Below are 10,691 nucleotides of genomic sequence, written 5' to 3'. Positions count from 1 at the left end.
GGAATTGCTCATTAATTCTGAGAGAGTTGGCATAGCACCTGAAGTTATAAAATTGGTCCACACAGTTTCAGCAGAAAACCTGATGTTGAAATCAGCTTGTATTGCTGAGATAGCTTGTCAGGGTTATGTAGCGCATTTAAGGGAAATGACTGTCAGCTTTTCTACAGACGACTTCCACGGGTTGAATAGAAGACTTAACAGTCAGACTCAATGCTCTTAAAAGTCTCTTCCAACCAGATGATGAATCTGATTCACATCTATCTAGAAGTCTAGGATGGGTATTGTTATGTTAGGGGGTAACATGTACTAACCCTAGTATAGGTGTATTTTATATCCTAGCCCAAAGAATGGCTAAAATCATTCTAGATTAGATAATTTTTTAATTCACTGGTGGAACTTCTCGAGTCTATCTGTTCATTTTATTAACTCTTGCTTGATGAATGAGCTCAAAGAGGGTCATCGAAATGCTATAGTTAAGGAAAGAGAGTGTTCTTAATAGCAACATTCAGATGAGGGCAGAGCCACATAACCAGTCCAGCTGGCATTCCTCTGTACTAAACACTGTGTAGAAGTACCCCCATAAATTAGTAACTGGACAAGCATAAAATAGTCAATTTTACTTGTCTGCAAACCTTGATATGCTAAGATTGACTTCAACTAATCTGACTTTAGGCATCTAATTTAGATGCCTAGAGACGGGAACGACAGTCTGTTTCAGGCATATATGGCAGCATTTGGACAGTAAGGGTCTGGAGGGGTGACCTGCGGGGGAGGAGGTGACTAAAGTAAAGTGAGATTAATCCAGGCTTAGAGTTCAGAAATATGTTAGTTGAAATCCATGCAAGGAGAGGAGACAATTTTTATGTTGTTATGCACAGTCATTGGATTCAAATGAAAAATACCTTCATAATCCACTCATTAATGACACTAGCTGAGTTGTACCTGCTTAGGTTGATTTCCAGTCATCTGTCAGTCCCAACACAAGGACCAAACACAAATAGGCAAATGGAGGGTTTATTAAACAAAGAACTAACGAGGTGCCATAACATCTCCTTGATCAGTAAATATTTCTGTTTCTCTCACTTCCAAAAGGTAAAAAAAAGGGACATAGAAGAGGTATGAATGACTAAATCAATACTCTGGCTTCATCACCTATTTAGCAGGTGTGCTGTAGGCATTGATATAGTTCTGAGTAAAGCCAGTTATACTGAAATCTTTCTCACAAAGAGCAGGTACAAGATAACCAGCTGCAGGCAGATAATATCCATAGAAATAAGGAAAACATTATGCTGAACAAAGCTAGGATAGCTGTGGTCACACAGATCAGTATAATCCATTGATTTGTTAACTGAGGATTTAGATGGTTTACTAGCTCTGCTTCTGACCTGGACCTGAATCTCATCTCTTTTATTAAATGGATTCAGAAATTGCACATGATGTGGAGTCTCCTTACTGAACAGGCTGATAGTCTCACCAGGTATTTCAGTGGCAAGAGGTAACGGTATGGTCTGAGAAACTCTTTAGTCAATTCTTTTTAAGTGGGATATAAAAGTCTTCATTTGAAGCCTCTAACATTCCTGAATATCCAGCTGAAGAACTATTTCCTAGCATTCACTCTGTAAGGTTTTTTTTCCTGACAGATTCGTGGTGAGAGCATCTTCGCAACATGCAGAACATTTTCAGAGTTCTGCAGTTACTCCAAGCAGAGATCTTCATCCCACCTCATAACTCTTCATTATTTCTGATACATGCAATAGCCTGATTCAAGCAAAGAAGATGTTTGTCTCTGAGATTTCAGGTGCCTGACATTGACTGCACTGCAGGGCAGTAAAATCAGCCTTGATGCAGTAGACTATGTGGAACCTCCAACCTGGTGACCGTGGCCGCCTAGCACAGGGAACTGACATTTTTGAGTCCTTTTCCCTCAGTTCTGCAGTGAACTAGTTCAGTGACCTTTATGACCCAAGGCAAGAAGCATTAAATAATTCTCTTGCAATCTTATAGTAGATGCACGTGATACATGCTATAGTAATGAGATTTGCCCATGCTTTTACGAACAGTTTGAGGAGAAAAGACAGCGCAGAAAGAACCGTGCCTCGACTGTACCACCCAAGGAGACCTTCCACTGTGCTCTTTGCAACCGGTCTTGCCTATCCCGCATTGGCCTTTTCAGCCATCAGCGCACTTGCAGTAAGCGTGGGTAAAGCCCTTCCCAAATCTTCGTCCGCAAAGCCAAGCCATAATGATATATAAAACTTTCTTATCTCTAATCAAAACTCCTACCAAAGTCTGGAAGTTTTGCTTGTAAATGGAGTTGACATATATGTTTCACCTTGGGCCACAAAAGCTATTTTGTTATATCTTATTATAACATAGTACATCATGTATAATCAGATCGGTCACTGTCAACACTAGAAAAAAAAAAAGCACAGCACAAAAATACTTGTTCTCATTACTGAGTTTCAGACACTGCACTATGTTATGGCTCAATCTTGTTAACAAGGCTTTTCTACTTACTATCAAAAAATGGACGTAAATACTTGTTGTACCCTTTTATTATTTTTTGTACAGTTGGAGGTAGAATTTCACCTTTTCCTTCAGCTTCAGAAATTTGCATTGACCTAAAAAGAATGAAAAAATGTCAGACTGTTTTCAAAGGACGTCAGCAATTATAGGAGAGATAGCATTCCAGGAAAATGCCATATTAGTTTCAAGGTTACTGATGATTACTGCCCATCAGATTATATATCATGAAACAACTGTGTTTGCATTTCACAGCACTGTAGGAAAATAACATTCTAGAAAACATCAGATTTTATAAGCTGTATTAATCTCTTATTGGAAAAAAAAAAACATTTTTATACCTCAAAGTCTATAATTTCTTAACACCTCACCTGAGAAACAGTTTGGTTTTCGTTAATCCCTTCTCGGTAAATAGGGCATTACTGTTATAATCTAGGAATGTGGGAAGGAAGGGTGTTGATTTTTTTATTTCAGCATTTAAAATTAAGCTTCTTTTTACATAATGAAATACATTCAGTTTAGCTCCTGGAGAGAGACAGAAACCAGCTTCAGAGATTAGTGCATAAGAGCAGTTTTGAAATCCTGCTTTTACAACACAATTTTTAAACAGGTTATGGAAATAATCCTGTTGGGTAAAAACAGTGAAGCATGATGACAATGCAAACCACGCCTTTGTTTGGAAACAGCTACAAACATGATCCACAGAAGCCAGATATAAATAAGTAATTGCAAACTCCATTTTTGCCCTGGGGCCCCTACAACAGCCTCACTGGGAGGATGCACACAGACTAGGGAAGACGCACGCTGGAATTACAATTCTTTACTCAAACCACATCATGATTCATTTCCATATATTCTGCCCCCTTCAGCTTTTACAGGCCTTGACAGTCAGGAGCTGTTGGGAGAGACACCTGGGGCCGTTAAGGGCTGTCATACTTAAGGTAGCAGTCCCATAGCAAAAGATTTCACAGCTTTACTGTTCGTTCCTGCCTAAACCCTAAGGTGAGCACCCTGAGAGCGCAAGCAGGTCCGCTCACCCATCACAGATTCAGGCTCTTCACAAATTAAGATAAGTGGTACTGACTGCTCGTTGCCAATGATTTGGGAAAAGCGGGGGAATGGCTTTTCTGTAGTATGAAGGTAAGAAGCAAATAATTGATTGACTCAAGGAAGCCCAGTTGGCTGCAGCAGAGGCTGAGGAAAAACTGAAAACTGCTTGCTCTTTCTAATGATATTTCTGGGCCTCCTGTAGCTTTCCAAAGCTTGCTCCTTTGATTTTAATTTTACCATGTTTCTCAGAGAGTTTGAGCTATTCTCTCAGGAAACTGCAATTTTTATCCATGAGTAATAATCCAGTATCTTAGACTAGTAAAACTTGAATGCTAAAATGATCCCACCGAATGTACATGGCCAAATCACTCTGTGATTTTAGATTTTAGCACTGTCTTGCAGTGCTACTGTTGCTGTGTTCCTTTTTTATTTATCTGAATTTTTCTGTTCACCAGACCCTATTCCCACATAAGCAGCTCTTTTTCTTTAGCAATCTTGTAATTTATATATCTTAGATATTTGAATGACCCTATTTATTTCCCTTATTTTTTTAATTTTTTTATTGCTAGAGCACTATGTTATTACTGTACTTAAAGTGCGGTCTTGAGTAATGCCAGCATTGAAATAAGTAATGTTTTTCCTGTAAGATGTGTCCTAAAGAAACAAGCATGGTCACATTGAATTGAAATGTGGGTGGAAATAAAAAGGCCAGTTTTATGTTGCGCAAAAGTGTTGGAATAGAAAAGTACTTAAATTCATTTCTCAAATACTGTACTTGCAACAGATATTTTTGCTTTTCTAAATTATATGTAATTTTAGCTAAGTGTTCAGTGAGCTGCGTGAGTTGAATTTCACAGCTGTACTGGATTCTTCTTGAATAACTTTCATGTATTGTGGAACAATAAAGGAAAACTCGTCCTTTTCGACTGCAGGAGTATAATACTGTTCTGCTCATGAGTATGCAATTGTGGAGTGGTCTGGTGATTATCATTAACAGTTATTTTCTCAAATATATTTCAAATATTTGGCATTATTGTATGGAAGTCCTTCCCTTAAATCATCTGTGGTAATTCTTGATTTCCCTCATCAATACATGAGGTGTAGCCTCATCTTTGGTCTTTGATTTTTATCGTTAAGTAAGAACTTGTTGGCATGGAAAAGCTGTTGTGCAGTAATTGAATTAATGGGACACTGTCCCTTCTGTGTTGTTTTGCTATACAATCTTTGAGACATCCTGTCGTAGTAAGCCAACATGTGAGAGGGGAACCTGATGTCTGCTAAATGTGAGTGTGAGCGTCACCATCCTGGTAGCTTTGGGGATACTCAGAAGCAGATCGTGAGTGTTGAAAGGTAAGGAAGCTACAGCTGTTGTGTCTTAAGTGGTTTTGCTTATACACATTTGAAGGGAGGATGCTGTGTTTCCTACAAAGTGTTCTTCAATTCACGTGCCCCATTCATCACTGAGCAAGAGTGAGATCACAGCTGCACCCGTTCCTATATTCTGTCATATAGCCTTGGGCAGGGATCACAAAGGGTAAAAGCAAAAGCTGAGACTCATTCTTCTTATGCATGTACATCTTCTAGTCAATGCATCTAAGTTTCTCTTTTGCCCAGTATTTGTGGCGTTTTATTTAACTAACTGCATATGGTTTAGTTCCTCCATTTGCTTAATGTTTTTGAACACTGGCATGCATCTAAGTCTGGAACTGTCTTGAAACAGCTGTTCCAGCCACTGAGAGAATCAGTTTTTACAAAAGAAAACTGAATATATCTTTATTTGGCAGTCGGGAACGTCTACCTGTTCGGGGCTGTCCTGTATAATACATGTTTTAAACTCTTCAGATTCAATGACCCATGCCTGCTTTTATAAAATCTGAATTATAATTATTTAATTTCCTTAGTTACACTTACGGCTCCAAAACTTCGTATTTTTTACAGGCTAAGCTAACCTTGGAAGCTACAACAATTGTTTGTTTTTTAAGACACTTTCAAGTTAGTGTCTTAACAGAATTGGGTAACTGGAGGGGGAAAAGGGAACATCTGCCCTAAACAGTAGTGTCTATCACCACTTAAAACAAAAGTACAGTCTAGACACATGTAGGGGAATATTTTTCCTGGCTATTTTTAGTCAGAAGTTATCATGGAAGAGGCAGAAACACCCTAGAACTGCAAGAAGGGAGAAACAAAATGCCAAACACAGTCTGAGCAAGCTTTTAAAACAACCCCTCAGGAAAAGGTAGGGGAAAAAAACCTTTTTCCAGGCAATCCACTGACAGGCGAAAGGTTTACAGATGCAAACAAAGGTGTTACTTCTTGTTTCATACCTGACTGCTCAAGGATACAGGCTTTTGTACAGTCTTTGTAGGTAAACTGCAGCAGAAACACCCACACCACTGATTAATTCTCTGCTTCAAAACAGCCAGGTTTTTTGTAACCTTGTCAGGGGGTTTTGGTAAACTGGTGAGGCTGGAACAGTGGCATTAAGTTACCACTTACCAGATACAGGAACAGATACTTAAATGATATAAGTGCTCTTAAACTCAGCCAAAAAAAAAACCAAAAACCAAAATCCCACAGAATTTTCTGGATCTGACCTTATAAACCTAGGCTAGCATTCTTTCATTTGCGAACACCCTTCCTGAGACGAATGGGAGCCCTTCTGGGGACCAAATAGCATGTATTTACTTAAACTGATTCCTGATAGAGATTTGAAGTGTGAGTTCTATTCATTACTCTGACACATTTGCCTCTTTTTTTTTTTTTTTATTTCTGCTTCTTCATAAATACGTTTCCGGGAAATTGACCATCCAGGCAACCCCTGGACACTGAGTTTAGTATATATGTCTCTGATGTGATCGTAATGTAATTTAATGTCAAGTGCCGAAAGTGAAGTTAAAGTAAGGTGGAGCCCGATAGCTTGATGTGACACTTCAAGCATGTGCATTGTGACAGATCATGTTCTCTATATATGACAGGGAAGATGAGGCTCTGGCGATTTCTAAACTTAAAACAAGCCAAACAAACAAACAAACAAAACCCACCGAAAACCCAAACCACTATTGTTGATTATAAAGTACTCGGTAGAGAAAACTATACATTAGCTAGAGCTTATATAAGTGGGATAGCTAAGGGGCCTCTTGAGGAGCAATCCTGGCCCTTGCTTCAGTGCACCTTAGTCCTCGCATATTGCTTAGAAATATTTCTCTATTTCTTTGCAAAGCAGGATGGTTTTTGTTTAAACAGCACTGTCACCAAGCCTTCCCAATGTACGCACTGGAAAAAGGCACTTGTGTACCTGAGCATCACCTGTGAGCTAGCCAAGGGGCAGAGCTGCTTCTCAGCCTGTGTTTGGATTTGGGTACAACATGACTGGATCAGCTCAATGCTGTGCACGTGTGTCCAAGGTAAACAGGTGCTTTGCGTGCACATACCTCCCACAGATACTACACAGGAATTAACTGTCTGTGCTTCTGGATACTCTCAGACACGTGAAACTGTTAGAGGGGATTTACAACATCTACCCCATAATAATGAAAACAATTATATACTGCAGGCTGAACATCTCGGGGAATTTTTCCTCCTTGTTAGATGCTTCTGAAATTTTGCTGGTCTTTTAGCTGTGTTTTATTACTGCAAAGCCATGGATGATCCAGTCATCGTGGAGTGTGGCAAGCCACAGCTGATGAGGAAGAAGGTGGAATTAGAGGAAGGGAAGTGTGTGTTTTGGACAGTATCTCTTCATAGCACTGGGGAAGGTGGGTGCTTTAAACTCGCTTCCAGAGGACTGTTACACTTGCCCTCACAACCAAGTGGAGGCTTTACCTGAACAGGTGTTTGCACACCCAGTTGAGCTAAAGTTCAGCATTCTGGAGGAATTTACTGGGAGACCAAGCAGGTGAAGCAATTCTACACAGAGAACTGGCTAACCAACTCGCAGTATTTCAGTTAAAGGTGGTACTGACAATGTTTAACCTGACCGTGTTTGCATTTTTTTAATTAGAGCTACTTATATAGAATATAAGTATATATATAAGGAATATATTTTAAGTGTTCCATTTCTATCTTAAGTGTTTTGTCATGGCAACCGCACCATTAGCAGGGAAACATTTACACAAAAGGCATCAGTTTCAGTTTCACCTTCCAGCTTAACACAACTCAACTTTCCTGAAGATTTCACAATTTCATCAACAGAGAGTAGGAAGACAATGTTTTAACCATGTAATTCTCTTTAAGACAGTCTCTTTTAGTAACATATGCACAATGACTTTAGTACCTCAAGCTTATAGTATATTTAGGTGGACCTCATGCTTCTGTCCTTGGGCAAGGTGCTACGTTCCAGGCGAGGACCATGTGCCCTTCTAAACTTGCTAAGGATCTGATACGATATTCACGCTCTCTACACAGTAATACTTCATTTGAAGGATCATTTGCTTAGGTTAAATTCCTTTCTTTTTTTCCCACCATCAGTCTCCTCAGTGAAAAAAATCTGTAACTCAATCAAGGCAACTGAGATGATTCATGAAGGAGTCCAATCCTGTTATTAATATCCAGGTTGGTTAATCTTTGTAAGAAGCAAGATTCAACCGTCAAGTAGATTTGGCTTTTTCACCCAGTCAGATATATTTTTGATTTTATGTAAATTGATTGTAAACCAACCGATATTACTATACATTGAAGAAATATTATTTTTTTTAGCAAATATTTCTTACCTACACAGCATCAATAGAAAAAGGGCTCTGAGATTGCAGCATCCAAGAATGCACATTGTCAGGAATGGTTTCAAATGTCCTTGTAGCTCCTAAAAAAAAAAAAAAGTGCAGAGGTAATGTTTTGCAACACATTTGCATTTCAAGTATACAAATTTCACAAGGTTTTCAACACTAAAGATACTGTCTCTTGAATAGCTGCTGCTACAACAATTAAAAAAAAATCAAAACTTTAAAAAAGACATGGTATCAGCAATAATTTAACTTCCCAATAGAAGCTGCATTCCAGTATGCTACAGCTCTTTCATTTTTGCATCTGTCCTTTAAATATTAGGAAAAGAAATTGTTTCGAAAAATAATACAGTCGTGTGCAGGTGAATCATGAACACTGAATTTTGCCTCTGCTATTCATGCCTGTAAACGAGTGCACCCATGGCATATCAGTGCACTTCTCTGAATGGGAAATACCAAACCCTACCTTCGAGCACAGAGCTGTTTAAGAGCTACATCTCTGGTACAAGGGTAGTAACAATACCTATGATACATATCTTCGGTAAGTTTTTTGTTAATGAGGAAAATTGAAATTACGTGTTTCTACCTATTAAAAAAAGATCCTTTGACTGTATATAAATAAGATGTTCCACCCACAGTCATCAAAGTGTTTGGCTGAAGCGAGGTGTTTTCTTCTGAACCAGGTTTCTTTGCTTTTGTCAGTATGATTCACACCCATAATGGTTATTTTAAGTAATCTGTCAGCTCTGTAATCCATTTCTGAGTGAAACGAGTATCAATTAATAGTTTAATGCAGTCATGCAACAGATCTGACATTCATGGACTGTGCAGACTTTTGCTATATTTCATCAAAGCACTGACTCGCTCCAAAATTAAAAAAAAAAAACCCTACATGACAGGAATATTACCCACCCAGAATCTGCAAGACTACTGTTAAATAAACACAAATGAAACATCTGTTGTAGGTTTTAGGAAAGGACAATTGAACAATACTATTTTCAATGTCCAGAATGAATTTTGCAGGAGCCTCTGCACTTTAACTTCACAATAAATCACTGACAGTAAAGAATTTGAAGCTTCACAACTTGAAGCTTTGTTCCACCATCCTTTAGTGACTAACGCAAAATGATAGTGAACTTTTTTACCCCAAATTTTTCTTTCAGTCTATAGTTCTAGTAAGAGCAACACTAGTGGTATTTACTGAAATTAATGCAGCGTGAATGGTATCTGACTTGAATGTAACAGTGCTGAAGTGACAAAGTAAGTTGTTAATGTCTCCAAATGTTAATGTTTCCAAAGAAAAATTAAAGCCATTTCAATGACTTTTTAAACAAGTAAAAATTCTCAGCATCTTGGACACTTTAAGCATACACCAGCTTGGTAAATATTAATGTCAAAATAAATCATACACTCCTACAGACTTCCACAGAAAATCACGCATGAGACATTAAGAGAGCCTGTAATAGGAAGATACAGCACAAATGAGCAGATGGTGTTGTCAGAACATTGCTCTCTAAATGCTGATTCTGTAACACTCCTGGTGCATATTATGGGATCTCTTTTGCGTATCTGGGTTTGGGTTTGGCTGGGTACTTTCTACATTCACTATCTTTATCTCACAGGAAAATACGCTAAAAATAAGTATTATCTTTCTGGTTTTCCAGAAAACCTCTTACTGACTTCATAAGTACTTCATAAAGCTTCTTTTATATTTAGCTTTTGAATTGCTACTATGAGTTCCTAATGTGTCTGAAGATCCTTTATAAACAGATTAAGGAAACCTATGGATATTTCTGCACCTGTTTGGTTTTAGTTTTTACAGTACTGAAGACCAAAATGAATGACCTCTTTCTAAAGCAACTGATTTACCTTCAGATCTTAACCCACATCCAATTTAGTAATTTTATGGGGGGATATGGCGGAGACTTTGTCTTGTCGCAGGAAAGGTCAAATCCAATCTATGGTACGTGGATTCATTTTGTATGCTCAGAGAGAGAGCATGGAAATAACAGGAAGGAGAGGTTCTCTTATTTCTGTATAAGAAATACTAATCAAGAGATTTAATTGCCATGTCGTCTGGCAGCTTATCACTGCAAAGGGACACCACATGCCAGCTGAGGAACAGAACTGGGTAGCTACTGAAGTCTTAAGCAGCTTCACAAACAATACTTAAACTGGATATATAAATAACTGCTGCATGTGCATACACGCTTGCGTGCACACACACATTTTTCTCTGTCCTTTTTTTAATGGGGCTTACTGAGCTGGCTCGTTCCATTGAAAAGCCTGCCTCTTGGCATGTTTGTACATCTGGACCGTCCCTCTGTCAGGCATTTCTTTAGCAAATGCACTCACAGCAGGATTCCTTCCTGCATATGTAAGACTTAACTGCAGGTATTT

The 10,691-nt window shown here is 38.5% G+C and overlaps 1 protein-coding gene across 1 annotated transcript in view; it reads right to left on the bottom strand.

Annotated features, from left to right (window-relative positions):
* LOC104495754 (gamma-aminobutyric acid receptor subunit pi-like) overlaps positions 1-2,581 on the bottom strand; it is a 33,556-nt gene extending 30,975 nt beyond the window's left edge. Inside the window, exon 1 of the mRNA XM_010138765.1 lies at positions 2,518-2,581. The gene's annotated coding sequence lies outside the window, so the exon portion shown is untranslated. The remainder of the gene's footprint in view (positions 1-2,517) is intronic.
* Between the last annotated feature and the right edge of the window lie 8,110 nt (positions 2,582-10,691).

This window comes from Buceros rhinoceros, unplaced genomic scaffold, assembly GCF_000710305.1.
Source record: "Buceros rhinoceros silvestris isolate BGI_N320 unplaced genomic scaffold, ASM71030v1 scaffold2386, whole genome shotgun sequence".
Classification (NCBI taxonomy): Eukaryota; Metazoa; Chordata; class Aves; order Bucerotiformes; family Bucerotidae; genus Buceros; species Buceros rhinoceros.
This window is presented reverse-complemented; position numbering and strand designations above follow the sequence as displayed.